General features: G+C 49.7%; 1 pseudogene; it reads left to right on the top strand.

Annotated features, from left to right (window-relative positions):
* The first annotated feature begins 3770 nt into the window (after window positions 1–3770).
* LOC147973126 (uncharacterized) lies at window positions 3771–5664 on the top strand (annotated as a pseudogene).
* The last annotated feature ends 649 nt before the right edge of the window (window positions 5665–6313 follow it).

Raw genomic sequence — 6313 nt, 5'->3', positions numbered from 1 at the left:
AGCCGTCTGTTGACTTTTCTCGAACAGCCAGCTGGGGCATGACTCGGCGGGGGCGTGAGGCCGGCTGGCGGGCTGCAGCCGGATGGATCGTGCCAGCAGTCGGCCCTTTTTCCCAGCCGACCGGACAGTAGGTCAGATGGAAGCCGGCCAGGTATGCGTATCCAATGCGGTCGGCCAGGCCATGCAGCCGGCCAGACATGCATGTGATCACATGCACGTACCACACGCACGTACATCCACTTTTTCTTTCTTCTTTCCTTTCTGTTTCTTTCTTTCTCTCGCCTGTGGAGCCGACAGGAGCGACGAGCAGAACGCGGAGCAGACTGACTGGCGTGCTCAGCGGGCGGGCAGAACGTGGAGGTGGCCGGCTGGCACGCCCGGCTGGCGGGCTGGAGCCGGCGAGGCGAGGGCGGCGAGCGGACGCGGTAGTAGCCGGCTGCATCGATGAGCCGGCAGCGGAGCAGCCGGCCGAAGCGATACGGCGCGGTGGGCCAGCAGGCGCACGGTGGAGGAGGCATGCGGGGGCACGCCACCATGGCGGGAAGGCAGAGGCGGACGTCCGCGGTGCAGTTGCGGGTGCGAGGAGGCGTAGCCGGAGCGCCAGGAGCCGGCCAGCGAGCAGCCGGCAGGCCGGCACGCGTGCGAGGAGGCGGCCGGGTGCGACGAGTCGGCAGACGTGCTGGGGAAGCCGGCGGAGCACGCGGGCTCAGTGGAGGCAGCCGCGGACGGGGGCCGTGCGGCGGGGAGCCGGCCAGCGAGCGGAGCACCCGACGGTTGGGCTGGACGCGGCGCAGGCGGCGGGGGCGCAGAGGCCCGGGGCGCTGCTGAGAGCGGGGCCGAACCGTGGAGCCGGCGCGTAGGAGACGGCAGCGGCAAGTCGGACGGCGCGGGACACGGAGCCGGCGCGTAGACACAGGGACGTGCGCGGGCTGTCCTTTTCGTGTCCGGCCATTGTACGAGGGACGTACGAGCACTGCATGGCCAGCGGCTGACACTGTACGAGTAGTGTATGCACAGTAGGTGGTGGCAAGGCTGTGGGCGTGTGTGGAGCGGCACGGTGATGAGGGACACGAGGGGTGTTTTGTTCTTGCCCGGAACTTTGACTTTTGTTTTCTGTATGCGCTAGTGCCCAAGAGAAGAACTAGAGAGAGAGGTTGACTGGAAAGTGGACAGCAGCCATAAGCATCCAGCTACGGCCCAGAGCAGAGGACGGCGGCATGCTTGCCGGCAACGGAGCAGCGGGATGCAGAGGAGGCGCGGCGATGCCGGCACAGGCGAGCGGACGGTGCAGCGGCGATGGAGCGATGCGGGAGCCGCGACAGATGGTCTATGTCACGATGGTGGCGATGAAGGCGCGGCCGTCGGCGAGGATGAGCCGCCCCTCATGGTCATTCTGAGGGCGCGTCGATGTCGGGCCCCCGAGCGCCACCAGAGAGACGATGGTGACGCCACGGTGATGACGAAAATGGTCCCGCCCGGACTGTGAAATCAGCAGCAGCGCGGTAGCATAGTACCGCCCACGGTGGGCGCCAAATGTCGTGGTATTCTCACGGGGGTGCAAGACGACATATGCCACAAGGTGGCTTCGTGTGAGGGCAAGACTGCTGTCGGAATATCCAGGGATGGGTATGCGAGTAGCACGCGCTAGTTTACCCAGGTTCAGGGCTCTCCGGAGAGATAATACCCCTACTCCTGCATGTCTGAGTATATGTGGTACTCCCTCCGTTCGGGAATAGTTGTCCACTGCTTAGTTCATTTACAATTTTGCAGAAAACCCCTTCTAGCTTCAAATCTCTTGCTAATCAGACCCCACTGCTTCTTCCTCCTTTCTTCGTCGCCGACGCACACCGTGGTCGCCCGCGCCACCGTCGGCACCCACCATAAGGCCGAGCACGTGACGACGGCCAGGGCCTGCGCCGCCGCTGTGAACCACCGCCGCCCCTGCCCAGCTGCGCCGCCCGAGGCGAGCTGTGTCGCCCGCACGGAGGCGAGCTGCGCCGCGCCGTCCACCTGCTCCTCCGCGGCGACCACCTCGACGGGCGGCGGCTCCACTGCTGAAGGGCGCTGCTCCGCCGCCATCCTCTCCAGCCGTGATCCCTCCCGCTGCCTAGGGCTGCGTCGCAATCCCCTCCCGCCGCCCAAGGCTGCGCTGCTATCCCTCCCGCCGCCCAGGGTCTGTGCCGGCGCCGCACAGGACCTGCGCGCGCCTGGGTCTCGAGTGCCTGGACCTGGAGCTCCAGGCGGGCCTGGGACTCAAGCTCCTCCTCAACCTCGAGCTTCTTCTGCTGCTCGTCTGCAAGTTGCTGCTCTTCCCCGACGGGCCTGCTCGTGCTGCCGCTCGGAGCTCCCCTGCTCGTTCTTCTGCCGGTGAGAAGAAGAACCTGAGCTCCAATTTCTGTACATTGCGCTTGTTCATTAATTTGAAACACAATTGATCATCTACTCTGTAGAAATGTTGCAAAAAAGTTAACTGAATGTGTTCAACTCCAATGTCAAAGAAGTTAACTGAATGTTCTTAGTCTGGATAAACATGTTCTTCTGTTAACTGGACAAGACTAAATCAAACTGAATGTTATAGACTGAGTAGAAAAAAATGGACAAGATTTAGTGAATTGGAGGTGAACAATAAGGGCATGCCTGCGCCTTCACCTGTACTTTGCGGCCGGCAACAGCCGGAGGATGAACCAGGTGTGACGGCTCGTATGGCAGTTCGTCGACGCAGCTCTGAAAGTCAGCTTCGAGCAGCCGGGAGGAAAACATAGGGCTGAACCTTGGCTTCATGGAGGACGCCTTGGCTTCATGGAGGACACATATTTCTCAGATGACAGCAAACTAATGACACCGGCGGCATGACAGCAACTTGCAACACAGAGCATATTATCTTATTTCTTCAGATTAGAGGTCCATCGTTTTACACCTGAATGATGAGAAAGCTAACTCGTGAAATACTTCAGACAACAGCCAGCTCAAACGAGTCCTTTAGTCACTGCATCTCAAAGAAAAAAGAAAAGGAAAGCAGCACCGGGCAGGCCAGAAAAAAATTGAGTGAATACTCCACTGTGTAGAATAATACTCCACTGTTTGTCAAATTCAGTGTCCAGTTTACTCCAAAATCAGCACTGTAATTTGTCAAGATGGAGTACTGGAGTAGATCAGTTTGCAGTGAATAGGAGATGCTAAATTTGAGTGAATACTCCACTGTTTTCAGTGAGCGGTACTCCACCAAATTTGAGAAAACTACTGAATTATTGTTGTTTAGTTAATGTCAGGTTCATTGTCAGGTTGAAAATAAACACCAAATGTTAATGTCAGGTTCATCTTACTCTAAATTGATGCATTCAGTGTGTAGATCATCCAATAGGGAAAAATCTTCTTGTTATTCAACACAAGCAAAGAGTACCAACAAATTCTCTGAGTGAACATATCTAAACAATTCTCTGAATGAACATATCTCTGAATTATTCAGATTAAGTTAACTAAATTTCTTGCCTTAAGTTAACTAAATTTCTTGCCTTGACTCAAGCATCCACTGGCTGTAATCATTTCCATCGAATGAATAGTGGAAATGCCCTTATGTAGCCATGCCAGGTTCTAGTTTTCTAGGACCTGTAGTTGCTTATGAACAAGGAGTACTTTTAATATATACTTTTCCCTTTCTTGGTTTATTTGCTTTTTGTCTAGGATTTTTCATGGTTTTCTTGTTATGATTATATGCTCACCATTCATCTTTTGTATACTCTTGTTATGAGATCAGACAGGAGCACACAACTATGGATTTGAATTTGATGCCGGAAGAGGAGGACGAAGCTCAAGAAGAAGAACAAGCTCAGCAGGGTGACGCTATTGATTTGAACTTGATGTCGGAAGAGGAGAACGAAGCTCAAGAAGAAGAACAAGCTCAACAAGGTGACGCTATTGATTTGAACTTGATGTTGGAAGATGAGGATGGAGACATTGAATTGAATTGGTTTCCTGAAGAGGAAGAAGCTCAAGAGGCACAAGAAGATGCAGAATTGGAAGAAGCTCAAGAGGCACAAGAAGATGCAGAATTGGAAGAAGCTCAAGATGCACAAGAAGATGCAGAAGTGAAAGAAGCTGATGCACATGGCAATCAAAGAGGGAAGGACTTGACAGACAAGGAGAGACATGGTGTTTACTTTGCTCTGCGAGTAATCGAGCTTAGAGATGGACAGGTTCACGTGTATGACAAGGTGCTCATTTCGACTATGCTGAATGTTCACCTGCGAACAGTTACAAGAATATGGAATCTAGCCAAACGACAACTTGCAGCAGGCCAAGAAGTTGATGTTTCAAGCAAGAAGAACAAAAGTGGTAGGAAGAGAAAAGAACTAGATCTGTCGAGAACAGCCACAATCCCCTTGAACAAAAGAAGAACAATCCGGTCTCTAGCAAGGTGTTTAGGTGTGCCCCGATCAACCCTACATGACAAATTTCAATTGCAAGAGCTGAAACGCATCACAAGCACCATCAAACCCACCCTCAAGCCACAGAACAAGATAGCGAGACTAAAGTTCTGCCTATCCATGATGGATGAAAGATGGATATCAAGTCCTTGGCCCAGTTTCAAGCCAATGACAAATATGGTCCACATTGACGAGAAATGGTATGACATGACCCAAGTGAAGAGTAGCTACTACGTACTGCCTGGAGAAGAAGAACCAAACCGAACTGTGCACAATACCCATAGCATAGGGAAGGTAATGTTTCTAACAGCTGTAGCCAAACCTCGCTACAATGAAGATGGGGAGATGATATTTGATGGGAAACTTGGCATTTGGCTGTTCGTGGTACAGACCGAGGCACAACGAACAAGCCAGAACAGAGATAGGGGGACAATAGAGTTGAAGCCGGTCAAAGTTACTAGACCTGTGTGCAGAGATTACTTGATCAATAAAGTAATCCCTGCCATTCAAGACAAATGGCCGGACAATGACGAGGACACAACGATCTTTATTCAACAAGATAATGCAACACCGCATGTCCTCCCTAATGATGCTGGTTTTCTAGAAGCCGTGGCACAGACAGATCTGGATATTCGATTATTGCAACAACCACCAAACAGCCCTGAGCTCAATGTTCTGGATCTTTGTTTCCACTGCTCCCTCCAATCCCTAATCGACTGCAGAGCGCCTATGAATATACAGGAACTGGTACAGGGTGTAGAGGAGGAGTTTGAGAACTACGATCCCCATAAGCTGTTCAAAAGCTTTATGACGTTGCAAGCAGTCATGGTGGAAGTGATGAAAGATCAAGGAGGAAACAACTATAAGCTGCCGCATCTACACAAGGACCGTCTACAAAATGGGGGAGAATAAATAACCGGTGTATACTGCAGTCCTGAGCTAATTACTGATACGATGGCCATTATAGAACAAGGAAATGAGTAGATAGAGAAAGCTCAAAAAGAAAGGGAAAGGGAAAAAGAAAAGAAAGGATAGGAGTATTTGATGTGTCATGTGTATGGCTTGTGTCATGTGTATGGATTGTGTCATGTGTTCAATGAGAAAGGATAGGGAAAGAAAGGATAGACGTATTTGGATTTATTTGGATTTATTTGAATTATTTGAATTTATTTGATTTATTTGGATTTATACACCATTTGTCCAATTGCAAACATACCTAAAGTTTCCAAGAGGATTTATACACCATTTGATTTATTTAATTTACAAGAGTGTCTTGAACTTTAAAAGTGTAGATCGAAAAAAAACCAAGCTTCCTCTTGTGAAAAGTGTTCAGAACAGTTTTACTGTAAGATCAAGAGCTTCATCTTGTGAAAAGTGTTCAGAACAGTTTTACTATAAGATCAAGAGCTTCATCTTGGGAAAGTGTTCAGAACTGTAAAAGTGTTTGTATAGTCCTAATTTACTGTAAAAGTGTTAGTGTTCAGTTCACAGTATAAATTATAATGACAAATTTAGTGTATTCAGTAATCTTGCTAAAGAAGCTCACAAGCTCAAGCTCCAGATAGACTAAGTTTTACAGCTACTGTACTCAAAAGAAGCATTTTGGATTACCACAGCAAAAGAAGCATATTCATTTTAAACTTGTGTTTAACAATGACAAACTACTCCTAAGTGGGTCTTTGATCAAGAATCCTGACATGATGGATTTATTTGGATTTATTTGAATTTATTCTCATTGAATTTAATCTCCACAGTAGTTGTTCTCATTGAACATGTCTGAACTTCAGCAACCACATCACTCACTCAATCACCTGATCTTGGACTCACCCTTATTCTTCTTACAAGTTGATGTCAGACTTGACACATAAATAAAATTTGACATCAATGAA

This window comes from Triticum urartu, chromosome 5A (genome assembly GCF_056163025.1).
Source record: "Triticum urartu cultivar PI428250 chromosome 5A, HENAU_Tu73, whole genome shotgun sequence".
Lineage (NCBI taxonomy): Eukaryota > Viridiplantae > Streptophyta > Magnoliopsida > Poales > Poaceae > Triticum > Triticum urartu.
The sequence above is the reverse complement of the archived record's forward strand: the minus strand, read 5'-3'. Positions and strand labels throughout refer to the sequence as shown.